Source organism: Mus musculus, chromosome 9 (assembly GCF_000001635.26).
Source record: "Mus musculus strain C57BL/6J chromosome 9, GRCm38.p6 C57BL/6J".
Classification (NCBI taxonomy): domain Eukaryota; kingdom Metazoa; phylum Chordata; class Mammalia; order Rodentia; family Muridae; genus Mus; species Mus musculus.
In genome coordinates this window covers 94275509-94288724 of record NC_000075.6, presented here as the reverse complement: position 1 = coordinate 94288724, position 13216 = coordinate 94275509, and the positions used below count along the sequence as shown (strand labels likewise).

Genomic DNA, 13216 nt, shown 5'->3' with positions numbered 1-13216 from the left:
ATATATCTTGTGTTCTAGGAGTAAAACCTGTTTAATGAAATATAAAGCAACAAATAACACAGCAAGGGTTAAAACACTTAAAACCATGCATACCTAAACATAAAATTGTTTATTTTCTCTTAGTGCCTTGTAGTTTACTGACTCATCAGAAGCAAAAGAAATGAGTTGTCATGGATCAGCAGTTCTTCCAGGTGACCAAATGGCATAAGACTGTCTCATTAATTTTCTAAGCTAGGTTTTAGGAAAACCAAGACAGACATTATTATTCTAGGACAATATAATTAACTCCCACTAATATCCTATCTATAACTCCCCATATCTGAAGAGGATAAGTGTATGTGGGTGGTAGTCTGAGTCTGTGACTAGTGTACTGGGCACTATATTTTAATGCTTTTCTCCCTTTAATTTTTACTTTGGGATGTAGGCACAAATTAATACAAAGCTTTATTTTCCTTGATAATTCTAAAGCTCCATTATTCACATAGATCTCAGCAGCTAAACTAGTAGCTTCTTTATTTTTTCTTTCCTTAAGTTAAGAATGTTCACATTTTTGCACAAAAGAACCGTGCTAGCTTCTCATTGGAATATCTGAGTTGACAGAATCACTACCCTTGAGCGTTGGGCTATTATTAAATAATTCAAGGTTATGTGAACCCCGTATGCAGTTCTGCAATCCTAAGACAGTTCACCTGGTGAGTGAGGCATCTTCTAAGCGATAAGTGTCTGGCAGCCTAAACCGATGGATACTCTGGGCAAAGGAATGATTTCTGTTCTGGGTAGGGAGTAAGATATTACAAAAATTCATCACTCTTCTCAGAATGGCAAGCACTTTAAGACTTACAACATTTTATTTCTGGTATTTTTTGTTTAATATTTTGAAGCCACAATTGTGATGAGCAACGCAAAGGGTGGGGAGAACTGCAGATAAGAAGGATAGCTAAGCATAGATGAAGCAATCAAAGTGAGTCACGGGCAAAGAAAGTGCCAGGTTTGAGAGGTGTGATTTAAAGATGCTACTATCTCAGGAATGTTAGGCATTTCATCATCAGAAAATCTAATGCAATTCTCCACAGAAACAGATTAAAGGGGGAAATGCCATTTAATTATCTCAAGTAATGCCTTTAGAACATTTTATAAATATACCAGTTGATGTTAAAAACTCTTGACTTGGAACAGAAGGGAAGCTCCTTAATGCACTAACAGGCTCCAGCTACTCACAGCAAGCATCCAAAGGAATTGGGTGACCTTAGAAATGTAATCAGTCAGGACAGAAATTGCTAATTATTACTGAAATGTTTTGGTAGTGTGCCTGAAGACCAAGCACAAATTAATAACAAAAAAAAAGAATTGGTATAGAAAAAACGATTGACTATAGCTGACGATGACATGAGGTCATAGGCTATAATTTAACAGAGAAGTTATCTAAAGTGACTTAGAACTAAATGAGGGTCATGGGATGAGTTACTGTGTAATGTGGTTCTATAGCTTTTTCTTTTTGGCCAGGCCACAAAATTAATTTTTCATTAAAAAACGTGATCATATATTTATTATCTTTAAAACATGAAGCTTCTATGGGTTTATGACATTTTCTGGAAGGAGTTTCATAACACAAAATGGAAGTGGGCTGGGAGCCAATAGATATGTTTCTCTAAACATCCAGTTTCAGATATTCTTTTCCATTTTCATCTGTTTATGCAAAATCGTCACACTAGAATATTCACTTATTGAAATGCATACAAATTAACTTCTACATTTGCGATGGAGTTCCATGCCCTTTTATTTGTCTGATGTTCTGAGTCTTCAAAATTATTATTATTGTCAACATTATCTTCATGCATCACTGAACCTCTTTGGAGTCAGTGATCCAAATTTTCAAATAGGAACATTTTCTCTGCATGAAACTTAATAAGAGAAAATACTAAACTCACAATTATAAAAGTATAAATGGTAGAATATTCACCATCAGAAATAGAAAGTGCATTCTCTTAACTGAAGGATATGTAAGAAGAATTGATCATTACACTCTTAGTAGGCCCACAACTTTCCAGTCAGTGATCATTATGATACTAGTAACAAGAAAAACAAAGCATTTTATTTGAAGACTTTCCAGGATGTTTGTTAACATAATTGTTCTATTGTTTTTTTCCTTGAAAAATAGATCCAAGTACCTGTAGATCTATTGATTGACCATATGGACCACTGAATATATCACTTCAGGAACCCTTGCTCCACAGATTTAAGTAAGAGACAAAATATGGTTTAAATTAAGCCGATTTGGCTAGGTGTAGTGACATATACCAGCATCCTAGCACTTAGAAGCAGGGACATAAAAAGTTCAGTGCTTGCCTCCTTGTTTTATAATATCCCTGTTTTATAATAATTTCCCCCAGATTTAAGCATTTAAGCTCCTCAATCTAGGAAGTAAGCAAACCTTCGAAAACTTGGGAATCAAGCATTTTACAAGTCTCAGGAAGTTCCTGAAACTTAGAAGATTCATAACCCCCCCCCCCACCCCATTCTTAGCAGTTACAACTAATAGGGAGTAAAAACTCTGACCAGCTGAGCTTCCCCCATGTGGTGCAGAAATTCATATTTTCTGATGATTTGCTGTGCTGGAGTCACCCATGCACTTAGTAGTCTTGTCACCTATGCTCTGTAAATAAGCCCAGGAAACTAATGGGTTCACCAAGTAGTGCTGTGTTGAAATCATCTCTTCAATCCATTGTTGATGCCCTCTTTAGGGTACACTGATGTTTGTGCAAATCTCCTCAGGACAAGACATATAATACTTGGCTAAAAATACTGTGTTCAGGGCCAACCTGAACTATATGTGACCTTGTGTCTCCAGATACATACAAGAAGAAAATGATAATGATTCGAAAATATTGAGATGCTATTTACTTCTATCTTGTCTTTGTGTGTCTATCTCTATCTGAGGAGAAAGGCAAATTAATTTCTTGGCATAAGTCTGAACTTGATATTCATGTTACTCTATTGGATGACTTTCATTGCCATTCTGAGAAGAATGTATTGCCCATTACCAGTCTTTAATCTTAGGGATTCTAGTGGGGGTGTAAATAGGAAACAAGAAGAATGTAATGACCCCATAGACACTTGAGTGGAAAATGTCTACTCATTGATTTGCTTCTCTATTCTTTCATCTGAGCTTCTGACTCATTGCAATTTTCACAATGTAATTAGGGTTTTTTTTTTGTTTGTTTGTTTTTGTTTTTTTTATTAACAGAATTGGGGCTAATAGAACAAAAAATACTTTCTTTCCTAATTAGAGTTGTTGGGTTGCCTGGAGAAGATGGGCGTTTGGATTATTTGTGACTTCAAAGGAACAAAATTTACATTTTGTTTTATTTCAAAAACAAAATAAATAAAAAAGTCTACATTTATTTTATTTCAAACATAAAAGTAAAACAAAGTTAGTGCATACACAAAACGCTTGCTTAAGAGAGAACACTGCTTTTCATGGTCCCATGCACATTGCAACCACCTGGGCAGCTCATTAAACTCAGAGTCTGCACTTCACCCTCAAGAGTTCCAGCTGATGTTTGGAATCTTCTATGGAGAGCCATGGTACTTCAAGATATCCATGAGATTTTAAGATAATAGTTCTTAGCTGGGAAGTGGTGGTACATGCCTTTAATCTTAGCACTGGAGAGGTAAGACAGACAGATTTCTGTAAGTTCAAGGTCAGCCTGGTCTACAGAGTGAGTTCCAGGACAGCTAGAGCCATATAGTGAAACCATGTCTCAAAAAACAAGCAAACAAAATACCACACTTTCGCTCTCAATTTTATTACAATTTCTGAATTGCTGTCTTTGAGCCCATCTGAAGCATGCAGGAGCATTTTGTGAAGTCACAATGAGATGTATTTGAAGTTACTTTCACGGTGGACATATTATGTACATATATCAATAATCATTTATAACATCCGTCTAAGATATGGAGTTTCAGCAATGTATATGATCCATGTATGACTACCGATCTATAGTCTAATTAGATGTCTATAGCTATTATCTATGAAGAAACAATTTTGTGATGGATTATTTTTTAACAGGGGAGAGTGTTCATATAATCACTCTTTGCCACAAATTATGCAGTTGTGTTTCCTACATCTGGGACATGTCAGTGGTCAGCATATCTAGAACGCAGTGGATAAGCCTCACCCTGAGTGACCCACATTCATGATCATGGTATCTCCCCTGCCAGGTAAGTATTTTATAGTGAATCATCAATTAAACACCTATTTTTCTGCAGTTCAGATTATATTCAATTTTTGACAAGTGTTGAAGTTGAAGGAATATCTCCAAGGGTTTAATACAAGTTTCTTGCAGTCAGTAAAGATAACGTATCACTAGCTTTACTGGGAGAATTGCCAAAAATATTGATAGGGAATCCTGAAAACACCAGATATCTTGAGCAATTCTACACTCTTATCAAATACTTTAGTACTGAAGTGTTTTACTTTCTGAGACAGAAGTTAAAAATATGAATCTTGTGTATATCTGCAGCTAGGTATGACTAGTTTGTTTGTTTTGAGTATTGACTTAGCTATGTGTTTGTGTTCCTTTTCATTTTCCACTTTCATTGTGATAGGGATTGAACCTGTGCCTCATTCATGCCAGACAAATGCTTTATTGCTTTTCTATATCCTCGACACTAGCGCCCCATTTTCTAAAGAACACATACATATTTTTGAATTGGTCTTTCACTTAATCAAAACTGCAAATTGATTGTCAAAGAGTACAACCCACATATCTGTGATACTCTGCTCAGCAGCTGCATTGTAGGAGCAGATGTTCACCAAATGGCTGCGGAGTGGTCCATGGGTCCTTGCTGTGGGCTGCTGCAAGCACACACAAAAGTTCACACTTTCTCTTTTTCTCACTCCCTCATGTCTGCATTTGATTATTCATTTACATACTAGAAACCATGATTAATATCAGGCTTTCTACAAGGGAAATACCCAATCTCCTCTCCAGGGTCTGAGTGTCTGCTCTCAGTGAGATGGGACATAACATGGCTCTGGGTATACTCTAGAGTGACCCTGCACTGACTTGTATATACATATTTTATTGTTTGGAAAGGGATGTGAAAACAGCAAGACTCCAAATATTCATTGAAGGATTGTCTTTGTTTATTGTTTTCTTTCTTTCTCTTTTTTTATACAAGGAAGAGTTTTTTTTGGGGGGGTAGGGGTGAGGGCGGGGTTTAAAGTTCCAGATAACAACAGTTCATGACAACAGAGCAGAGGTATCACCAATTAAATAATAACATTGTCCAACACAAGCAAGAAAGAGGAAGAACAAAATCAAAAAGAAGGCAATGAATCTTTACACTCTTAAACATTACCTCCAATAACATATCTCTTCCAAACAGAGTATACCTCCTAAACATGTCAAAACCTGACACCAATTGAAGGCTAAGATTTCAAATTGTCAGAGCCCTTGGAGGACATGCTCATGCTTATCATCAGAGTAACTAACGCAAAATTACATAGGACAAGGCACATCAAGACCTACGCTTTTGTATTTAAGAAAGAGAATATTGAGCATTAACTTTAAAAATGAGACCAAATAAAATCAAATAATATGTTGAGTAATTCCTTCAAATTTCAATGACTTAATCTGATCTTTCTAAATACAGTGTATTATAAACAAATACGTATACCAAAGTTGTACTTTCCTTGCCTGTTTTGGTGATACTGAATTATTTTCACAAGCACCAAAAAGTATCCTAACGTATGGCCTATTGAGTGTGAAATTGGACACAAAACCGTCACATGATTACAGAGGTCTTGAAAGTCCTTGTTCGTCCAAGTTCTGTCAATCAATTACTGTTCAAAACTGCTACACATTAAAGTCCTTTCAATGCAAATTTAAATACCACTTAACCTATTACAAATTATAACCGTACTTTGTATTATTGGGAATTCAGGAAAATAACTTTAGTTTTCATAGTTATCTTAAAGAGGCTTCTTTCTTTCTTTCTCTTCCTTCCTTCCTTCCTTCCTTCCTTCCTTCCTTCCTTCCTTCCTTCCTTCCTTCCTTCCTCCCCCCCCCTCTCTTTCTTTCTTTTCATTATGGTCATGAGGAAGGGCAAACTAGTGCATGTTGCTAAAATATCTACCTGAAATCTACTGAAAAACCTTCTAAATAATTATTTCGGTTAGTAAACAAAGAAATGGGTTTTGTTGCATCACTTTCTTTGTCCTTTAACTCCCACTGTTCTCCCCATCCTCAGCCGTTGCTGGTCCTTTTCCTTCCCCTAAGACACCCCCAATTCTGCTTTCATGCTCTATATATTCTATGATCCTCTCTTGTTCTCCCTGCTCCTTGCTTTAGCACTATCACTTCCTCACAAAGATCTCTTTGTTTATAGTCTAGACTCCACATATGATAGGAAACCTGATATTTCCCTTTTCATAGTCTAATTCATTTCATTTAATATAATGATCATCATTTCCATCCATTTTCTTATAAATGTCATATCTTTATTCTTCTTTACAGCGACATTAAATTCTACTATGGATTTTCTTTTATTGACTCATACTTTGATGGCCATCTAGGCTAATTCCAATTCCATGCCTTGCATAGTGTGAATAGTATGGTAATAGCTATTTGGATGTGCAAGGATCTTGGTGGTGTGCTAGCTTATTCTTTGGGTCTGTAGAAGTATTATTATTTTTATTAGATATTTTATTTACTTACATTTTAAATGTTATCCCTTTTCCCAGTTTCCCTCTGAAAATCCCCTATCTCCTCCCCCATTCACTTGCTCCCCAACCCTGGGGCATAGAGCCTTCACAGGACCAAGGTCCTCTCCTCCCATTGATGACCGACTAGGCCATCCTCTGCTACATATGCAGCTGGAGCCATGAGTCCCACCATGTGTACTCTTTGGTTGGTGGTTGAGTCCCTGGGAGCTCTTGGGGGTTCTGGTTAGTTCATATTGTTGTTCCTCCTATGGGGCTACAAACCCCTTCAGCTCCTTTGGTCCTTTCTCCTCCACTGGGGACCCTGGGCTCAGTTCAATGGATGACTGTGAGCTTTCATCTATGTATTTGTCAGGCACTGGCAAAGCCTCTCAGGAGACAGCTATATCAGGCTCCTATCAGCAAGCACTTGTTGGCATTCACAATAGTGTCTGGGTTTGGTGATTGTAAATGGGATGGATCCCCAGCTGAGTCAATCTCTGGAAGGTCATTTCTTCAGTCTCTACTCCACACTTTGTCTCTGTAACTCCTTCTATGGGTGTTTTGTTCCCCCCTTCTAAGATGGATTGAATTAGTACTTGCTGACAGGAGCCTGATATAGGTCTCTTCTTATTTGTTCTTTTGGTGATGATAGCTATTCTGACTAGGCTCAGACAGAATCCAAAATCAGTTTGTATTTCCATAATGTTGTTCAATTATTTTCCAAATATTTATTATCCATATCTATTTCTTTTTGGGAGTACTATCTACTTAATTAAATAGCACATACATTGATAATGGACAATTTGCTTTTACCGTGTCTTGCATCTAGAGTTCTTCCTGAAGGCAGTATAGTTGGCAAAGCTTTTCTCTACTCTGTCGGCTGCCTGTTCTCTTTGCTGATCCTTTTATTTGTTTTGCAGAAACTTCACTTTCAGGCAATCTCAACTTTCAGTTATCGAGGTTGTCTCTTTAATACTAACTCTTCAAAGTAAATGTTTCCTTCTTTCATTTTCTTTTCATTTTCTTTTTTTAAACCATCTGTTTTTCCAACTTTTATATCTCTTTCATGGGAAGAAGAAATGCCAAGGGACAAAGCGCTCAAGGACTAAAGTGTTTACATCTCAGATTGACCAAATTTCAGCTTCAATTTTTTTAGCAAAGAAATTGTTTCCAAATTTATTTCCTTTTTTTTTTTTTTTTTTTTTTTGGATTTTTTCGAGACAGGGTTTCTCTGTATATATAGCCCTGGCTGTCCTGGAACTCACTTTGTAGACCAGGCTGGCCTCGAGCTCAGAAATTCTCCTGCCTCTGCCTCCTGAGTGCTGGGATTAAAGGCATGTGCTACCACACCTGGCTTAATTTATTTGCTTTTAAGAAACCAAGTTTAGTGTAAACTTGAGAGTGGGAGGCAGGACACGCATGTGGGCAGAAGTGATGTATTCCCTCTTTGTCATTAATTTTCATCCCTAACATTGACTTTGTGTTAGACTGAGACAAACACTGCTCTCCACACTAAACACCTTTAAATATTGCCCAATGAGCAGACTCTCTCAAAAATGTTATCTACTCAAATAAGAAAAATCTCTAAATCTGCCCCATTTTGGCTAAGCATAATTTTTTTCTTTTCTTCTCTCCCTGCTTAATTCTTGACATAGATACAGACAAAAAAAGAAAAAGACAAAAAAGAAAAAAGAAAGAAAGAATTAATGAATGGGAGGAACACTTTTAAAAGTTATTTTGACTGGAATCATTATTTCCCAGACTTGATGATTAAATGGTGATTAAAGTGTCATAATGCTTAGCTTTGAATTGCAGAATGAAACTCACATATCTCAATGTAATATTCTTCTTTTTAAATATCCTGCCTTCCCATATCAAACCAGAAAACCCACCATGCTATTTCAGATTTAGTAATACAGTCAACATATCACTCTACAACTTCAAAAATATTCACAGAAAACAACATTAATTTCTTCTTTGTTGAGTGGTTGAATCTTTATGGGTACTTTACTTCAACTGTGACACATAGATGTAATTCTCAAATTACTTAGATTATAGGAGGAGTGTGACAATTTTTTTATAATGATTGGCCACATCAGAATCTTATGCTGGTGTATTGTGTATTTATGAAGAATTGTGAACTTTTGGGCAACATCCCATAACCCAGAGGTTACTCTGCAACATCCAATAGTGTTAGAGCTCAGAGCAGGTGAGCACCCTGGACCTGCAGCAAGTAAATAATTCAATAGGAAATGTAACCCTTATGAGGGCTTATTTCTAAGCAATAGTGTCTCTGAGCTGCAAAGCAGTCAGTCATTTTGGTCTTGGGAAATAATTTGTTTTCCCAATGATATGGGTGCTGATCACTGAAGACACATATACTGTTAACATACAGTAGAAGTTCAGCCTTTGACATGGCCCCAAACTTTTCATTGTCTTGGAGCTGGAATACTGTTGGCTTAAGAAGCCTAACCATTGTTTCCAAGTAGAGAATATACAACTTTATCATACACTTTTCTGGCCCTTGGAAATGAAATGTCTAAAATGAGTTCCTTTTTTTGCTGACAATTTTGTTCTGTTTACTGGTAGACTCCTAAAGGAGTCAGGAAGTGTTCCTCCCTGTGCTAAGGAGCTTGGAAAGCCCAGAGGGGATAATGGCACAGTCAAAATAAAAATGTACAAAAATGCTTTACAAAGATAACCCAAAAATAGTCAAGCTGCTGGTTAGCTTGGAGGTCTGGGGCATCTTGCTCTTACTTTTCTCTTACTCTTTTGTAACAACAAGGCAAACAGACTGAGGCATCTCTTGTTTTCTGGAAGGAAAAATATTAGAACCTTGTTAATTATGCTAGAGTGAACATGGCAGCAAAAGGAAAAATATGATTTTAAGTATAATGGTGCATGCTGGAAACACAGATTGGCAAGCATATGGGGTTCTGGCATCTGGACAGAAGCCTTCTCAACCATCTGCTTCTCAGAGGTTATTCTGGCAACTTGCACAGCCATTCCAGTGAATCACAGGTCTGTGCTAAGGCTTTTCAACAAGCAGCTAAAGAGGGCAGAGGTACCTACACAGAGCCTCTGCACACAGGTCCATTTCACATTGTTCTGGAGAGTGAGCTGTCCTGAGATGCAGTATTTCATCAGGATTTCATCACGACGGAGGCAGGCATTTCTTCATGCTAATAGTTCCCTATATTATGCAGCAAGAGATGGTCATTTTCTCCTTAAGAGGTATCCTCCGCTTCTGCTTCTCTGAAATGTGTATAATTGAGTAACTTTGTGTTTTGCTATGTGTCCTTAAGTGCAGACCCAAATGGCAACTCGGCTCTCCTTTTCTTCTCATTCTATCCAGTGCTGTCAGGAATTGTAGACATTTCTTATATGGTTTTCAGGACTCAGAAAGATGCCTCATGGCCTACTTTTAAAGTTAAAACACTTTTCTTACTTTTGATGTATGTTTACAGAATATTCCTGTTTCAGTTTTTTTGTTAAAAAGTCCAAATCTATATCTAAATGTCATATAAATTGATTAAATCTTTCGCTCCATTTCCTTCAGACATTTGTGTTGAAGCCCTACAGCTTAATTCATGTAATGGTTTTGGTTTATGGGGTATGTGAGCTGTGGGTAGTAGTCACAGTTCAATATGGTCTTGAAGGTGATGCTCTCTAGATGGCTCTAGATCTTTATGAGAGTTTGGAAGAGACAAGAGCTCATTCTTGACACTATGTGAAGAAGTTGAAGTGAAGAAGTTGAAGAGGCAGCTATTTCTATGTCACCAAGAGTGTTTTTCTTTCTTTTTTTTTTTAACCAGAACCTAGCCTAAGAAGATTGGCTCCTTGCTCCTGCACTTCCAGCCTCTAGAACTTGAGAAGTAAATGACTGTTGGCTTCAGCCATTTAGTGTATAGGTCTTTGATAGACAACCTGAGCTAAGTTGACGAAGTAGACATGTTTCCTTTTTAGGATATCTATGGAGTTTTTAAAAAAGTATATGCATCCTTTTCATATATAACATATAAAACTTTTTCAGATAATATTACTGTCCACTAGCCAATAAGCAATCAGAAATAGTCAGAATAGATTTGAATATATATTAATAAGTACAGAGCTACACATAAGGTTACTTAGGTCATTCATTTTTGTAACATATTTACCCAGTAAAACATTCTTCAAGACTGAATGGTATTTTTGAAATAGCCTTTGTTACATATTGCTCTTATTAATAATATGGTAATAATCCATTAGGCTTGGAAGCTATTTCCAGGTGCTGATTTTAAGGGAAACTGGACATAACTATCTGCTTGCTTACAGTAGCTGTTCCTCTTGTTTCTTCACACAGTTCCTAGGTGCTTTCATGGTCTAAAACTTCCAGACTGCTGGGGTGACCATGGTCATTTGGACATGAGTGAAATCTTTGGAAGTGTCTGAAAGAAACAGTAGAAAACGTCCAGAAGCTCTTTTTTTGTGTCTCAGTATTTCAGAGGATTTTGAGAGATTTGAATGTATCACCTTCTCTCTCCCCTTTTCTGTGTATTTTGAGATTATGAGTTTGCGGAATTTGATTTTGCTTTCTGTTTGTTTGCTTGCTTAGCTTTAGTCCACATTGTACTCTGCCAGGAATATTCCACCTTCAGATAATCACCCTCCCAGGACTCATGAGAAGCTCTTTATTTGTGTTTTGAAAATTATTCAAGAGCAATTATTTCATCACGGCTCCAAATGCTGTTTGAACATTCCTAACCTCCGCTCACCCCACCAGCTTCATCCAGATGGCTATGGCATCCAATCTTACTGTTGGACACAATTTTCTTTCTTCCTCTTCAGACTCCACAGAATTCCTCTGCACTTGGCACTTTAATTTTGCACAAATTCTGTTGAATAACCCAATGAATTTGTTATACCCCATCTAGCTGATGTACTGTGCTTAGGTAGTTCACTTTAACTTTTACTTAAGTATTTCAGATGGGGATTATCAGAACTTACAGAGCGTTAGTTTTCAGAGTATACAAGAATTCAACACAAAGGATAAAAAAGACCCACTTTTAAAAATGACCAAAGACCTGAAAAGACGGAGGAGGAAGAGGAGAAAGAGGAGGAGGAAGAGGAGAAAGAAGAGAGAATGAGTTTCACATCTGTATCTCCATCTCTATCTCTCTTCCTATCTCTCTATCTCTATCTATCTATCTATCTATCTATCTATCTATCTATCTATCTATCTATCTATCTATCTTACTATCTATCCATCTTACTATCTATCTATCAATCAATCATCTATCTATCTATCTATCTATCTATCTATCTATCTATCTATCTATCCATCTACCTATCTATCTATTTAGCATCCCTAGCAATTAGAGGAAATGCAAATCAAAACAACTTTGAGATTTTATCTCACCCCACTTAGGATGGCAAAGATCAGTTGACCAACCAACAACAAATGCTGGTGGGGATGTGGGAAAAAGGTAACTCTTATTCACTGTTAGTGGGATTGCAAACTGTTACAGCCACAATGGAAATCAGTGTAGAGAATTATCAAAAAAAAAACCCTAAAATAAATCTACCATATTGTTGGGCATTGCCGTATGTACAGACAGTCTGGTCTCCAATTGAGCTGAGGTCTGAACCCCAGAGTGGTGATAATTCACCTACATGGCATGGTAGGCGTTCCCTCATGTCTCCTGGACTCAAGGCTCCTGTCGAAGTTACCACCCCCACACCCCCCACAGAAGATGTGTGACTAGTAGTCATGTAGACAATGTCCCAAGCTTCTGACCTTCAGGCTAAACTCCTCCCAGTTACCTAGCAACAGTAAAGATAACAGCCCACCATAAGAGGTGCTGCTTGGCTCGAGCTTGCTCCCTTGTTCTCCTCTCCTTGTCCTCTCCTCTCCTCTCCTCTCCACATCCTCTCCTCTCACTCTCTCTCCCTCTTGCTCTAGCCTTTCTTCTCTCTTTCCTTTCCCCCTTCTCTCTGCTTGGCCATGGCTGATCTCTCTCTTTTTACCTTCTCTCTTTCTCCCTGCCTTTCTACAATAAAGCTCTAAAACCATAGACTGTCTCTGTACATCAAGGCCTGCTGTGCTTGGATGATGGGATAGGCTTTCTCCTAATGAGTCATTTCTCCCAATGGAAGGCCTTCCTGTGCTCCAGTCAAGGCCCAGACTAAGGACTCTCTCCTGTGTGAGAACCTCTCTTTCTGCCGTCTCTTCTGAAACTCCGGGGCCTAGGGTTACACCCCGGGGGCCCTGGTTTTGGGGGCTGCTCCTTATTCACCCCTGTTGAGTGGGGTTAGTGGCTTAGATGCCCACCTGGGGCTGAGTGGAAAGCATCTGGCAGCCCTCCCATGTCTGCCTTCCCAGAGCATAAGAGGAACTTTGGTGGGATGTGGGCTCCTCCCTTCTCCCTCTTTCCCCAATACCCCCATTAGTTCCCACACCATATGACCCAGCCATATCAGTACTTGACATACATCCAAAGGGATGAGCATTCTACTCTTAGATATTTG

The 13216-nt window shown here is 37.9% G+C and overlaps 1 non-coding gene across 1 annotated transcript; it reads right to left on the bottom strand.

The window, feature by feature from the left end:
* Positions 1-4072: 4072 nt before the first annotated feature.
* Gm24200 lies at positions 4073-4229 on the bottom strand. Its single transcript, XR_003948479.1, has one exon. It is a non-coding gene; the product is annotated as a U1 spliceosomal RNA (small nuclear RNA).
* Between the last annotated feature and the right edge of the window lie 8987 nt (positions 4230-13216).